This window comes from Sander lucioperca, chromosome 9 (assembly GCF_008315115.2).
Source record: "Sander lucioperca isolate FBNREF2018 chromosome 9, SLUC_FBN_1.2, whole genome shotgun sequence".
Classification (NCBI taxonomy): Eukaryota; Metazoa; Chordata; class Actinopteri; order Perciformes; family Percidae; genus Sander; species Sander lucioperca.
This window is the reverse complement of record NC_050181.1, coordinates 25,048,000-25,064,158: the sequence shown is the minus strand read 5'-3', so window position 1 is coordinate 25,064,158 and position 16,159 is coordinate 25,048,000. Positions and strand designations below refer to the sequence as shown.

Below are 16,159 nucleotides of genomic sequence, written 5' to 3'. Positions count from 1 at the left end.
GGATGGATTTATAAGAATAGAATAAAGTGCCATCTCATTCATTATGTTGTGTTGGTCAGTTTTACTTTTACAGTACAGATCTTTGTGTACTGTATCTATAAAAACAAACCAAATGAACAGTTATTGATACAATACACATTTCATTTACACATTTCATTTTAGCGGCAGAAATTGAGAGGGGTCTGGAGTCACTGCACAGGACCAGGGAGCAGGTCAGGCAGGCCTATGCAGACATTGATGCAGCTGTGGCAGAGTTGCTGAGGGAGGATGCAGATGCAGTCAGTGTGTCTTTTGAAAAGAGGGTTCACATCACACTATGGGATCGGGGTGTGCATCCATATATTTACGGGACTGGTGATCGACTTTGAGGTTCTATTAGGGCTGGGCGATATGACCTAAAAATAAAATCCCCGATTTTTTCCAAAAAAATCCGATTTAAGATTTAAATCGATTTTTTCTCACCCTACTTAAAATCAATCTGCAGATGACAAAGAAACTGTTCAAAACAAGTTTTAACTTTATTTTGTTTTGACTCACACACACGCACACACATGGGGCATGTATACCATTATGATTATTCATGCCAATTTTGTGGAAATATAAATTGGTTTGAGTGTTTTCCCTTTTTTTGGATGGGGGGGGCTATATATTCAACAACAAACAAACGGATGCGTGAGATACAGCTGTTTTCACACATACAGGTAATTCACTCTTCTCGTTCCTCGCTAAAAGTTCAAATCATTTTAACGTTATTGCGCAACCTTGCCCCTATTTTCACCTGTTGCTGAGTAACGTACATTAACATCCCATGGTCTCTTGAATGTAGCATACCTGTAGCAAGCTCCTAGTAGTAACTAGCGGTAGAAACAAACGTCGAAGAGGAGCTCTGTGCTACAGAGCGGCGATTGCTAGTTGTTTAAGCCGCTACAGACCTCCATCACAGCTCGGTCGTATCAGCGGCATTTAGTAGATGTGTTGAGCCGCAAAAGAGTTCCTCAACACCGCCTCTGGTGCCCCGCATGGTGGTCCTTTAGGTCAGCGGTAGCTGGTGGTTCAGTTATCTGAGAATAGGTGACTCTCAGCCGGGGACAGAGCACCGCGAGCTGCCGGTCATTTCGGCGGAGATTACGGATAAGTAAGTAATGAAACTACTAGTTAAGAAAATAATTAATGTTAGTCCCTGTCGCTGCCATGTTGTTTGTGTATCTCTATGGCAAACCCGCGGGGGGAGGGCTGAGCCCGTTCGGATTTTCATTTAAACAAATCGACGTTAACTACACATTCGAGTTAATCGATAAAATCGATTTATCGCCCAGCCCTAGGTTCTATCCTCCTATTGCCACGCATGTGCCCTTAAAGAAGCTGCCAGGCATGAGGGAAAGATTACAGATGAGGGAATTGACAGCTGGAGAGAAACACATGACTGTGCAAGGCTATGGAGCAGGAGGCAGCGAAGAGGATGTGGGCCAGGTCCGTGAGTCGCCACCAGCTGAGATATATTCAGATGCTGTCAGATGGGGACAGTGCTGCATTCAGGGAGGTGGTATCCAGGGTGGGCAATTCTAAATAACCAGGGTTCCCTAGACAAAATGAAGAATGAGATCTGGGCTGGCCTCCTCCACAGCATGTCCTGTGACGAAGTCCCCTTGCACACCTGGTGCAACCTGTCCTGGTGTTGGTATAGGAGAGCGGTAGCCTAGAAATCTAGACGCAGCCTAGCGGCAGCTAATTTAATTTGCAACCAGGGGGGTCTAGGCACTCTCCGTTGGCTTGCGAGCTGGAAAAACCAAACTCTGGTCGGGCCAATCACATCGTGTATAGAGTCAGTGGGCGGGCTTATGGCTGCTGCTGCTGGGAACAGCGGTCTTCTGGAAGACTTGGAGTTAAGCTTTTCTTTGAGAAAAAAACAAAGAACGGCACTGAAGTCATTCTTAAAAAAGGAAGATGTGTTCGGAGTTTTGCCGACGGGATACGGCAAAAGTTTAATCTATCAACTAGCTCTGCTACCTTCTTCATTGCTCTGGTTGGTTGTAGCGCTATCCTATTGCGTGCAGAGGGAATTTGAAAGACAACCGTTTATCCCGCCCCTCGGATTGAGCCCTGCCAATAGTGAGTTCCCAGACCCAACATCTTGATGTGGGTCTGGCTTGTCAGGCTAGGAGAGCGGAGGAAAATGGAGAAACTCCAGAGAGCCACAGGCTCCATGCAAAAAACTTTTTGTCTCGGGAGGTGGGCCAGAAGTTGATCCCTGTGTACCACCGCATGTCAAGTGACAGCCTGCTGCAGCGCATGCAGCATGGTGGCACTCAAAATGCAAATGAGTGCCTCAACTCATAGTCATATGGGCCCGCTGTCCAAAAACAGTGTTTGTGGGTAAGAGTAGGTTTGAGGCAGCAGCAAGTATGGCCATTTCAACTTTTAATGAGGGGGCCTCTGCCATGCTTGCCATTATGGATAAGCTTTGGCTGGAAAGCACTGTCGTTACAGTCACCACCATCAGGGAAACAGACATGCTGAGGATCGCAAAAGCCGAATCCATCCAGTCTGAGAGTGCAAAACGTTGCAGAAAGACTCTGAGCACAGCTAAAAAGCTGAAAAGGCATCAGCAAGAGAGGGGTGAGGGGCCTACATATGGTGCAGGCATGGAGAGCTAGGCTTTCAACCATAGGTGGACTTTGTGTTCTGTGTGTTCCGATGGACATAGAAGACTAGAGTTGCAGTTCTGATGATAAGTTTGTGTGTCTGTTATTTGTGGTTGTCTGTGGTTAGTTGAAGGTCTTATTTGGCAATGTTTTATTCAGTTGTCATTGTTCATGTGCTAGACATGATCTATATTGTTACTTGGCCAGTTGTTTTGCTTGTTAGCAATGTTTTCATATAGAAATGTCTGGAATTTTACAATATTAATCTTTAAAGCCCGTTTTCTCAAAATGACTTTTCTCTCATACTCCAAGTCCGAAATCTCCACTTCAGTAGCACCTATATATACCAAACTTTCCAGTCTTGTACCTAGTTATATTATGAAGACATTTACAGAAGGATTTGTAAATATATTTTTCCTAGTCTGATTTATATAACATTTTATTCCAAAAAACATTGCGAAAATCGACAGTATATTCTGATTTACAGGATAACAGAAGTAGATATAAATAAATCCCTCTGTAATTGTGTTCCCATCTAATATGTGAACACAATGAAAAAATAATTTTGAATCTCTTTATCCAATACTCTAGATTTCTTTTTATATATATATATGCAAATTAGCTCATATGTAATTAGATAATGCCTAATTTGCATATTTAAACATTAAATTACAGAAAACTTGTAATACATTTTTTTCTCATCTTAATGTAAGTAATCAACTGGGAAAGTTTCATGGTGATATCTGCTAGTTAAAATGTTTACCCTATTCACCTGTAGTGGCTCGCCTTAAAGCATTTAAGTTAAGTTTTGTGTTGGAGTTTGTAACATTCCAAAATCTTAATTTTGATATAAAGATTTTCATTTTCACCGTAAATGCATATCGGTTCCAAATATCGGTTATCGGTTTCATTAACTACTGATAATCAGTATCGGTCTCGAAAAACCAGTATCGGTCGATCCCTAAAATAAAGTGAATTGAATTGTAATAAGCCATTATAACCTCGGCAGGGTAACTCAGTGTTTATGGGCACTCTAGTGCTGCCAAGCTGTTGCATCACCATCACCCAACACACGTAATGAGAGCCCTCCGAGGTGTTGCAGCACCCGTAGTCATCTGCCATTCCACAGCCCGGATTACACCAGTGTGGACCTGCACGGCCGGCAACACACAACACGGCCGTTAAAAAGAGATGGATGGCAGCTGTAAACCAGCAGAAAAGCTAATAAAATATATAATGAAATGTAATTTTTTCAAATTAACTGTGTGGCTTCAAGAGCCTCGGAAAGATGTGAACCTCAATCAACGAGCATGGAGCTTGTAGGCTTTCAATCCATTCAACATTTGGAGCTGCCAAGTTTCATTCGAGCTTTCGTTAGATCTTTGCCGGTTGATGGATGGGTTTATTTGGCACTTTTTTTTTTTTCAAACGCTACAAAACTGCCGCTGCGTTGTTTTGTCCCGCGCATCCAGACAGCAGAGGTGAACGCTGAGAGAGGAGCCATGTGATGTAGTGTTTGGAGAGACAGACAGACAGCTGAGGCCAGGGCGAGATGGAAGCGTGTGTGTGTGTGCGTGTGTGTGTGGGGGGGGGGGGACGACAATGAAACGTTACGGGATGACAAACGGCGTTGTCACAGCAACCTGCTGACACAGCACTGTCTCGTTGCAACTTCCCAACGGACTCCCCAGACTCCCCTGCCTCCATGAAATCTGTGAACAGGCTTCCTGCACTTTCTTTTGTTGACTTTAAGTGACTAATATTCCTAACAACTACTTGAATTTCAGCAAATTTTCTGAAATATATTTGGCTGAGAGACACAGAGAAACAGCACAGGGCCAGATGGAAGCAGCGACAAACCACAGCATCTGTTTGAACTCGCCACTGGTTTTCTGTACATTTCACACTAGGTGTTGTGGTTTAGGCTCGATACCCAGTATTTTTTTTACCCTGCAGAGATGTTGAGAGATAAGATGAGCAATCAGCAGCCGTTCATTAATACAAACTCCCCAGTGACGATCTCTAACTTCTTCTAAAGACTCAACAACAGGAAACCAAACACGACCAGGAAGCTCAACACCAACAAACAAGGCCAACAAATATTAATAATAACATCAAGCTAATCAATTCCATCTTTTACTGACCTACATATGCTCCCTGTACACTCTAGAGAAGTAAACCTGCAAATACTAGAAGTCAAGTCATGTAAAGGCTGAAAAGTCAGTCAGTAACGTACATTTCTGTCCACCTTCTTATACGCGGTAAAAAAGCCAAAATATAACAAAATTTTACACTTGATTGACATGGAAAGTTGACAATGAAGTAGGAAATTGCTATAAAAGCTGATAGTAACTGTGTTTTTGGCTATACCGGCTTCAGCTTACAGATAACCAGCTCAAGATGCATCTGTTGTTGTTGAACATTCAGCATTTTTGCTTAATTAATGACACAAACATTTAATTATTGGAATCGTTTTGGATGAATCCATGTCGACTGACTAATCCATTAATTGACCAATTGTTTAAGCACATTGTTCATAAAATAACATTTCAGGCTGGCGTGCAAAGCGAAGAATTACAGCAACATGTGCATGTGCAACAAATGGATTTATGATTTTATAGATTTTTATGTCACAACAAAAAATAGACCCTTTGGTTAATGCTTTTATCCAAAGTACCCGGCAACACCATGAGTGCATACACAGCAATATGCTATTAGTGACCCCGGTAGGTGTTTGAACCACTGACTCTGCCTGTTTATGTGCCTTGCTTTAACTGTTGAGCGTCGCAGCACATTTCTCATTTCATCGTCTGCTCGCACCAGTCGATAAAAGCCCTCTGAATTAAACCGAGTGGTGTAAAGACGGCGCTTCCACTCACGTCACATCGCTGAGCACGGCTCGATCAATATTTGTGAACACAAACCGTTTGCCCTGATAAACCGGGGAACATGATAACCAAACCTCCCAGCAGGTTTAGCTGCTGTGTAGCCCGGAGCGGGACGGTGTGAAGCTCTTCACCAGGAGAGATAATGTTTAATGTTTAGAGTCCTTCATTTATGACAGTGTTTCTAGTCCTCAGTTTGCAGGTTGTGTATTTTGGGGGGCAAAATGCAGCTCGAGCTGATTTTTTCCATAGACTTACATGGCGAAAGACATGTCTGTAAATCGGTGAATACATTATTTTAAGCTTGTATTTTACCTTCACAAAAGTGCTCGTTTTGCCGCTGACAGGCTCAGATTAATATTCTAAGTGTCTGACAACATTATGGAAAGGATTTCTAAGGAGGTCGACCTTTCTGTTAAAGAGTAAGATCATTTTTTTTAAACATAAAAACATCTGCGAATTTGCGTTTCGCTAAACTCACCAGACTCCATCTACATAAACAGTAATTTTAGCATCGTAAAATACACTTCATTCAAAGTCGACAGAAACAAAATAAAACTATAAAAAGCCGTTTTGGGTCGTCTTTCCACTTTTCCAACCATCACAACTCTAGTTTGGGTTGAAATAAACACATAGTTCACCGATTTACATGTGAAAATATGTTGGCTCTATACACGCTAAAAGTATTGCTTTTTAAATGGAGTCTGGTGGGTTTAGCGGTAGCGGCTTCAGAGCTGTTTCTGGTTAAACAGAAAGGTCTCAAAGAGGTTTTAAAGGTCTCTCTCTGAAGGGATCCTTTCCATAATGTTGTCAGACACTTAGAATATTAATCTGAGTCCGTCAGTGGCAAAACGAGCACTTTTGTGAAGGTAAATACAAGCTGGACAATTGCACTATTTACATTGTAGCTTGTTTCTCCGCTGCCGACTGCAGCGATCTCGCTTAATACTGGACCAATGTCAAAGATTGTTGTTCCCATCAGTCACTTAGACACAAAAACATAAGAAAATATGGTCCAGGTTGAAAAAAAACCGGTAGTTACCCTTTAAGACATTAACTGTTTAAGTTATAGATCGGGGAAAATGCTCAACATTTTACAATTCCCATTCAAATGTAGGTTTTATTTCATTGAATATCAATGGTTTTAGAATGTTGGTTGAACAAAAGTAATTTGGGGATGTGGAAATCTGCATTTTTAACATATAAATTACAACAACTAAACAGTTGCAGCAGACCATATTGTAACATTGTTCCCCATCATTTATACAAACCACACACACACACACACACACACACACCGCATGGCACACAACAACCTCAATTTGAGAAACCAACCACCCTGATGATGGCCTAGATTCAGACCTCTGAATCACCATCCATATCTACGATTCTTTAAAAAAAGAGTTGTGTTGTGCTGGTTGACTACTGTTTCCCCAGTTGGAAAAACAACCAATCAGAGCTTTGTAGGCACAATTAAGCTAGAAAAACAGCAAAATCCTTAAAATACAGCGACAGAAAATGGCAGCACGGATGAGATTGACACAGCTGAAAAGGTTAGTCCACCGAATCTTAAAATCGACATGTAAACATTAAGTTAACTGCACATATCAACCACTAACAGCCTCGGTGTCGATGTCGGTGGGTCGAAAATAACACAAAATAACTCCCCCCACCCAAACAGAAATCAGCTTACATGAACACGACGTCAGGCTGATAAAAGAAGGGGCGATTTGGTTGCTTATTATCACTCAGATTAAGCTTCTCACAGACACTAAACACGGCCCAACTTGATAGCAAGGTTTTAAAAAAACCTTGATTATAATCTCTGAGAAAACAGGAAATCAGAGTGTAGACATGACTTTATATCTTATCCAGAAAAAGGGTGCTGGTGCTTATATCTGTGTATCATTTAATTGACTCTTAACTACAACCTATAGTCATCCAAAAAAAAAAAATACACAGGTCTCTGGTTGCATATGTAGTTGACAAAGCATGCCAAACACAAACAGGCGCTGTTGACGACCATATTGCGTCTCTGAGCTGGCACATAAAAATTTCAAGTAGCTGCAGCGTGTGTCCCGATGCCTCATATGGGAGCCAAACAGAGCATCTCTTATTGGGGTTACAAAGCAATATTGTGCTGAATTATTCTAATGGATGTCTGGTACGCCTTTGGGCATGATCTCATATGTAGGCTAACGCAAAGCAGAGCCAAAATGGACCAGATTGTTTGTTCTCCAGCAGACAGCAAGTCTGCTGCACCCATACTGGGACAAAACAGTGTGGCAATGCCACAAACGTAGGACGCTCCCTGTCTTTACCTCTTCTCATTTCGGAGTTTCGCAAACCGTGAGCCAGACCTGACCACCCAACATCGGTGTTGGACCTCACTGATGCTCTTGTCGCTGAATGGGAGCAAATCTCTCAAACACCTGGTGGAAAGACTGAAACCAGAAGAGTGAAGGTTGTTGTAGCGGCAGATGTGTGCGAATATGGGCTTGTGTTCAGTTTCATAATTAAGGGATAAACCCCATCTTTCCCCCGGAGTGACGTCCCTCGTTCTTACTATTCGAGGCAGGGCGGGACCCAAACAGAATACGCTGCATTGGGTTGCTGCTAGGCTGACAGTGTTCCCAGTGGGCACGGCCATCTGACTTAAGAATCATTAGAAGCTCACGTTTAAATCACCCTCCCAGTTGGGCTTCCTGTCTGCAGTAGCAGCTGAGATAAACCAGAAGACACCTTTGATCTGATAAGGGATTGCGAGACAAATGGTACTGATTGATTTCAGTTCACGTTTCGCGCAATGCTGTGCCAGGAAATTCCCCCTCTGCTTTTGTAAGCGCTCGATCAATCCGTGTTTTTAAAAGTGTCTGCAAAGACCAAGCAGTGGGATGAATGAGTACAGTAGTGGTCTATCTGTGTAGCATTCCTGCTGAATCTACAGTACAGCTGCAGATTTACTAAAGGCATCATCTGTCTCCGCTCATCTCGTGTTCCACCACTAGCACAGTAACCCAAGTAGGCTAAGTAGCATTAGATGTCTATCTGTGTCCAGTCAGCCCTTTGTGTAGCCTGACAAGCCAGACCCACATCAAGATGTTGGGTCTGGGAACTCACCATTGGCAGGGCTCAATCTGAGGGGCGAGTTTGGTTTTTCCAGCTCGCAAGCCAACAGAAAGTTACATTTGCTGCTGCTAGGGTGCGTCTAGATTTCTAGGCTACCCTTTGTGCACACTTCATGGTCAATATCAGACACTGTAGATCTCAACTGAGGCAAAAGAGAAGGAGAGAGTCAAGTGGCATTTTAAAACACCTACAAGGTGCTTTGAACCAATTGCAATCTAAAGATCTTTCAAACACACTTTTTTATGCTTCCTCTTGAGCAGGTTACTGCCAATTACACAAATGCTGGACAGGAGTCAAATTTACATTTAAATGTAAACTAATTTCCAGATAATCTGCAACAGAAAATGTAAATGAATGGGTCGCTCCATCCACTACTGTTATTATGCCAGTACTATGAGTTAAAGATTAACAGCTGGTGGCACTAATTCTACAGCCGGCTGCTATTAAACCACAGCAGGAGAAGAGGACAAGAGCGAGATGACAGAATTATAAAATTGCCATCTTTTTTCTTGCAATGTTTCGACATTCTTTCGAATTTCCATTTTCCAAGGGAGGACATCAAAGTTATTTTGGTTTCAAAGATTTTTGGAATATCTGAAATTTGAGTTGGTTGCCAAAGTCCATTTACGTTTTATGTTGTCACAAAACACCCAAGTGAATCAATAAGGAAAACATGAAATTATATAAAGTCGATTTTACCTTATGGCAAGAAATAGGTTAAAATAGGTAACTGATTAAAAAGGGCCACACGAAATCTGCGGACCCAGAATTCTGAAGAACTTTCGCAAATTAAAAAAAACAACCTACGAATGTTAAAACATCTCCACTCCAAGCAGAAAAACAGACCGCTAAATTCTGGCGTTTTTCATTTTGGATCGCCCGTGCTGAACTGTAAAAAAATCAGCAGATTCCGTTTGGGTCTACTGATTACTTCGGAAAATAATAGCGAGTGCGACTAAACTATTACACAACATTTGCCAGCATCAAACTGGCAGGATTTAGCTGGTTTGTGGGGTTTTTTTGGTTACTGGACTCAACTGTGACGGTGTTTTAATGGGCACCGTCCTCATTCCAGTGACTGGAGAAGCTGTCAGTTTCCATTAAACCAACTGACCACATCAACATGTTTCTGCAGCTTAACAGTATGCTCCTGTTGGCTGGGTAACCCTGCTCTGCTCTGCTCTGCTCCGTCCTGCTGGCCCTCGCCCGTTAAGGCCGGGGAACAAGTATTTTCATTCAGCACAAAAGCAACTGAATACCAGAGTTAACTGGTGGAGTGGGTCTCGACTGAAGGACAAACACTTTTTGGTTACTTGCCAAAATGACAAGAAGAGCAGATAAAAGTTGTGTCCAACAACAATTAAATATCATATTAAGGTTAATTTATAGGGCTGCACAACTAATTGGATTAGTTAAAGTGCTCATATTATGCTTTTTGGCTTTTTCCCTTTCCTTTATCGTGTTATATATCTTTTTTGTGCATGTTATAGGTTTACAAAGTGAAAAAGCCTAAAGTCCACCCCAAAGGGACTTACCATCTCCAACAGAAAACACTGTTCACAAACTGCTCCAAACAGCTCTATTGTAGTCCAGCCTTTACTTCAGAGACAAACGTGGTCACTTTGGAACACACGTTATAATGCTCACCTAGCTGCTAGCGTGGCACGCCCTCATACTCTGCTTCTGACTGGCTAGTAGTCCTTACCTAGCTACTGTCAGGGCACGCCCTCATACTCTGCTTCTGACGCTCGATGGTGTTTTAAGCCTCCAACGTCGCCTTCTAGGCAGCTAACCCTAACCTTAACCCTAAACATAACCATTGCCACGCTGCCTGGAAGGCGACATTGGGGGCTAAACATTTGTTTGTTCACAAATGTTTTTTCTGTTACATGTTTATGCTGTGAAGCAACACATTGTAGCACTATGTCCAAGACAAATTTCCCCCTCGGGGACAATAAAGTGTATTCTATTCTATTCTATTTGTTGTTTGGCCTATATAATGTAAGAAAATGGGGTAACATTTCAATCAGTTTTTCCCAAAAGCCCAAGATGACGTCCTCAAATGTCTTGTTTTGTCCACAACTCAAATATACCCAGTTTACTGTCACAGAGGAAAGAAGAAACTAGAACATATTCACATTTAGGAAGCTGAAATCAGAGAATTTGTAAAAAAAAAAAAGAAATAATAATAACTCAAAACGATTAAATTGATTACAGAAGAAAGAAACGTGCATGTCCACATACTTTTGGCCATGCAGCGTACTGTATATGGGACTTTATAATTTCTTTTTTTTTTATGCAAATGTATTTTTCACCTTAGGACCAATGGGCTCACACATTTTGCAAATTGCAGCCAAAAAAGGGGCAAATTTCGGAACTTATTCCTCTGAATTTAATCATTTTAGAATTTCTACGCTACAACCTGGAACGTGTCCAATCACACTTCAGTGTCCAGACTCCTTCCAGGGGACATCGTACCACCAACCGGCTGCTGCACTGGTCAAAGCCTCTCTCTTTTTAAAAAAAAAAAAGGGTCTCGGACCAACGCCGAGCCTCTGCGGGACTTTCACTCCCATCAACGAGAGGAATGCACATAAGACCTTCCCCCTCGTCCCTCCGCCCCCCCCCACAATCTCTTTCATAACCCAGCTCTTATTTGTTGGTTTAATTAGGCTGTACCCTGTTTGAATCCACTGGGGCGAGAAGGTCTGAGGAAGCATGTGAAAGGGAAAGGGAGGGCAGTTCAAAAGGTTACACCGTCGATTTAGCCGCGGCGCTACGTCCGACATGTACATGGCGGTGACAAGCACGGGCACTATAGGAACTCTCTGCTGTTGTTTAAACTACCTGCTTGTTAGCCTTGCTGCTGATGTGCCTTTGAGCATAGAACAGGGGCCTACTCAGTAACTTAAAATCAGAATCAGAATACGTTATTCATCCTCTCAGGGAAAGTGTTAAGTTGCAGTTGCTCACAGTCAAATTTAAGGCAAAATAAATAAAAAAATAGTGGTCAATAAATGTATAAAGTGTATAAAAAGCAAGAAATAAAAAGTTAAGTAAAAGTAAAGTAAGATTAGGTTAAATAGACTGAAATGTTTGGCGACGTGACAAATGTAGTGTTGGACGTTCACTGCAGTTGCATCTTCAAATAGTGCTGGGAGTCACAGGGTACTTCACAGTACAATAGACCAGTGGTTCTCAAGCTTTTTTAAATAATGTTCCCCCTTTGAACAGTTTTTTTAAGTGTAAATGTACCCCCTAATCAGCGCGAATAATTTTTGGTAGAAAAAAAAGTCTATAAGAGGAACAATACAGCGATGTCAGCGATAGATTTACTAAACAACAGCCTTGGACCTGGAAAACAGTTAAAGGTGCTGTAGGTAGGATTGTGAAGATCCAGGACTTAGCCAAAAAATTTGAACATCAACAACTTCTCAGTCCCTCCCCCCCTTTCTGCTAAAGCCCAAAACAGTCTCCTAAGCCCCTCCCCCCACAAGGGAGAATGCAGTGATTAACACACAGTTAGACCACCCCGCCCCCCCGGCCCTGATTGGTGCATCTGAACAGTTAGACACCCCCCCTGGCCCTGATTGGTGCATCTGAACAGGGAGCTGTGGATTTTTGCAAATCACACTACAGGCTGTAGGTGGAGCCAGAGGAGCTGGATTTTTATTTAAATTACCTGCTTCATGTAGTTCTACTGGAACATAGGGTCAGTTTCAGAAAATATGACAGAAAGTTAGTTTTATAAATCTTATCTACTAAAAGACAGTATAAAGAAGGAAGTAAGGCAAGAATAGGTCAAAAATAGTAACAAATACTTCGATAAAAGAGACACAAACTTAAAAAAAGCAATAAAAACTTCGGAAAAAACACACCGTAGAAAGAAGGAAGGTGACATTAGGGGGGCGACAAAAGTGACAAAAAATTCCAAAAAAGCTGAATTTTTTTTTTTTTTTAAAAGAGACAAAACCTTCGAAGAAAAAAAGACTAGAAAAAAGTACAGAAGAAAGGTCAAAACAAAGGACAAAACCTTCAAAAAAAGGTGACAAACTTTGAAAACAGTGAGAAAAAAAAAATCGAAAAAGCGACAAACTTGGAAAAAAACATAGTAGAAGTAACTACAGCCTTGTAACTGTAAAACATTTAGCAAAAAATCTTATGGCCGTGTCGATATTTTGTCCCACCCCTATCTTCAAACTACTGCCATAATGGTGAATGTGTGCGCGGTCATACATTGTCTACAGCTGCTGACAGCGCCTGACCGGTGTATCTTCATACACTGGTCATACAATTACGTTTCAGACAATACTGTGCTTCCAACTTTGTGGCAACGGTTTTGTGTTTGGCAACAAAATGGTTTTCCCAATTTGGTGTGGAGGAACCGGACTGACGTGCACGCAGAGCATGGCTGTTGGATCTCACTAATGCTCTTGTGGCTGACTGGGAGCAAATCCCTACAGCCAGCTCCCAAACATCTGGTGGAAAGCCTTTCCCTAAGACTGGGGGGCTGTTGTGGCAGCGGATCATGGTTTTTGGAATGTCAGACTCATCAATCACATGCGGGTGCAATGTTCAAGGAATCCACATCCTTTTGGCCATGTAGAATAGGGCTGCACAATTAATCGAATTTTAATCACGATCACAATTTTGGCTTCCCACGATCAAATTCACGTGATCGAGCAATATTTTAAAAATGCTTCACAGAGGACAGAGTAACGTGAGGAAAATTCCACAACAGATAGCAGTCGGTCATAAGTCGTCAGGAGGTTTACCAGTTTACCAGTAAACATTTTGTCCCGTCTGTGTTGTTTTTCAGACAACAGCAGTGACCAGTGCTAGTTTGAGTCTTTTAGCTCATAGCTTTAGCGGCAGACTGTTGTACGTCCTGCTGTTGGAATCCTCTGCAGTGAAATACAGTCACACTACACTGTTTAGCTGTCAGCATTTTAGCCGTGTTTAATCCAGTTACTACTGTAGCTAACGGTAGGCTAACGTTAGCTGCTGTGTAACGTGTTATTAGTGTTTACTGTAGCTAGCGGTAGGCTAACGTTAGCTGCTGTGTAACGTGTTATTAGTGTTTACTGTAGCTAATGGTAGGCTAACGTTAGCGGCTGTGTAACGTGTTATTAGTGTTTACTGTAGCTAATGGTAGGCTAACGTTAGCTGCTGTGTAACGTGTTGTTATTGTTTACTGTAGCTAATGGTAGGCTAACATTAGCTGCTGTGTAACATGTTATTGTTTACTGTAGCTAATGGTAGGATAACGTTAGCTGCTGTGTAACGTGTTGTTATTGTTTACTGTAGCTAATGGTAGGCTAACATTAGCTGCTGTGTAACGTGTTATCGTTACGTGCTATCTCAACAAACCAAGTCAAAGACTTTCTAGTTCCGGCTTCTCAAATGTGAGGAATTTCAATTGTCAGATCAAAAAGTAAACTTAATCTTTTCGGGTTTTGTACTGTTGTCTGGATAAAACAAGCAATATAAATGTGTCACCTTCAGCTCTGGGACATTTTTCACTATTTTCTAAGCCAGTGTTTCTCAAATGGGGGTACGTGTACCCCTAGGGGTACTTTGGAGGACTGCAGGGGGTACGTGACATTTTTTTGTGGCAAAATGTTTTTCAGTGACAAGGCTGTAGTTAGTAGTTGTCTTTTTTTTTTTTTTAAGTTTTTGTCACTGTTTTTGAAGTTTGTCACCTTTTTTTGAAGGTTTTGTCGTTTGTTTTGACCTATTCTTGGCTTTCTTCCTTAATTATTTCTACTGTCTCTTTCTTTTTTGTTTTTTTCTGCTTTTTTCAAAGTTTTTGTCACTTTTTTCGAAGTTTGTCGCTTATTTGAATTTTTTGTCACTTTTGTCGCCCCAGTGTTGCCTTCCTTCTTTCTACTGTTTTTTTTTCAAAGTTTTTGTTACTATTTTCGACCTATTCTTGCCTTACTTCCTTCTTTCTACCCGTTTCCCAGGTACAAGGCTGTTGTTTAGTAAATCTATTGCTGACATCGCTGTATTGTTCCTCTTTATAGAGACTTTTTTTTTCTACCAAATATTATTCGCGCTGGTTAGGGGGTACATGGCTTAAAAAAACTGTTCAAAGGGGGAACTTTATTGAAAAAAAGCTTGAGAACCACTGGCCTAAGCTGTTAAAATAATCGGCAAATGTCGCCTGGCCTCGGAGCGTGATGTCAGCTTTTGGCCATCAACCTTCCACTCTGAGGTTTAACCATGTATCAGGGGGTGTGGCCTTGACCAACTGCCACTTTGCTCGTTTTCAAGCCATGATCTCTCTCTCTCTCTCTCTCTGTCTCTCTCTCTCTCTCTCTCTCATGGGCGGGCCAAATTCTCTGGGCGGGCAAAGCAGAGAAAGGGGAGGTAACCTTTCCCCTTATGACGTCATAAAGGGAAGATTCCTTCGTCAGACTTTCATTTTCTCAAAGACAGAGCAGGATACCCAGGGCTCGGTTTACACCTATCACCATTTCTAGCCACTGGGGGACCATAGGCAGGCTGGGGGAACTCATATTAATGTTTAAAAACCTCATAAAGTGAAATGTTCATGCCATGGGACCTTTAAATAGCCCACGTTTCTGTATTGTGTCAACAGTTAACTTCATGTAATATTGTATGTGCCGTTTTCTTTTGCGGGGTCCAAATGTTCCACCAAAACAAGTTCCTTCCCGAGACTATTTAGCAGAGCCACCGTCGCTGCGTCTGGAGCTTAGCGCCGCCCAAGAACATTGTGATTGGTTTAAAAAAATTTTAAAATGCAAACAACCCAGAGCGTTTTTTTACTCCTATCCCAGAATGTGTCCGGGGTGTAGCCAGACATTACGCCACAGCACTGTTGTAATGTAACGAAGTACAAATACTTAGTTACTGTACTTAAGTAGAATTTTCCCCTATCTGTTCTTTACTTCATTATTCATATTTATGGATAATTTTACTCCACTACAGTTTCTAAATAAAATGTATACTTTTAATCCACTACATTTCTACACTACACTTCATATCTTAGTTACTCGTTACTACAAAATAAAATCAGAAGAAATGTGTTACTCTGGAAAAAAGCAGCAGTTTGGTGAATCATTGCTTCTAGATTGCCAAGTGTTTTTTTTACTTTAAGTACATTTAATATCAGAAAATTACTTTTGATACTGAAGTACAGAAAATATCAGATACTTTAAGATTTTTACTCAAGCAATATTCTAAAAAGGAGACTTTAACTGCTACCAAAGTCATTTTATTTGAAGATACTTGTACTTTTACTCAAGTATTGCTTTCAAGTACTTTATACAAGACTGCTCCACAGTGCTGTGGAGATAGAGAGGGCACGTTAGGAGCTTCTTTGGAGGACTGGGGTGATGCATAATGCTGGATGTAGATGTCAGCCGATTCTAAAAAGATTACAGAGAATACAAACGACACTGCGCGTTTGAGCACTCTGTCACACATTCTAGGGCTGGGTGATATGGAGAAAATCAAATATCACGATATTTTTGACCA

General features: G+C 41.5%; 1 protein-coding gene across 3 annotated transcripts in view; it reads right to left on the bottom strand.

The window, feature by feature from the left end:
- LOC116044008 (solute carrier organic anion transporter family member 5A1-like) overlaps window positions 1-16,159 on the bottom strand; it is a 44,133-nt gene that overhangs the window by 24,006 nt on the left and 3,968 nt on the right. The window lies entirely within an intron of this gene.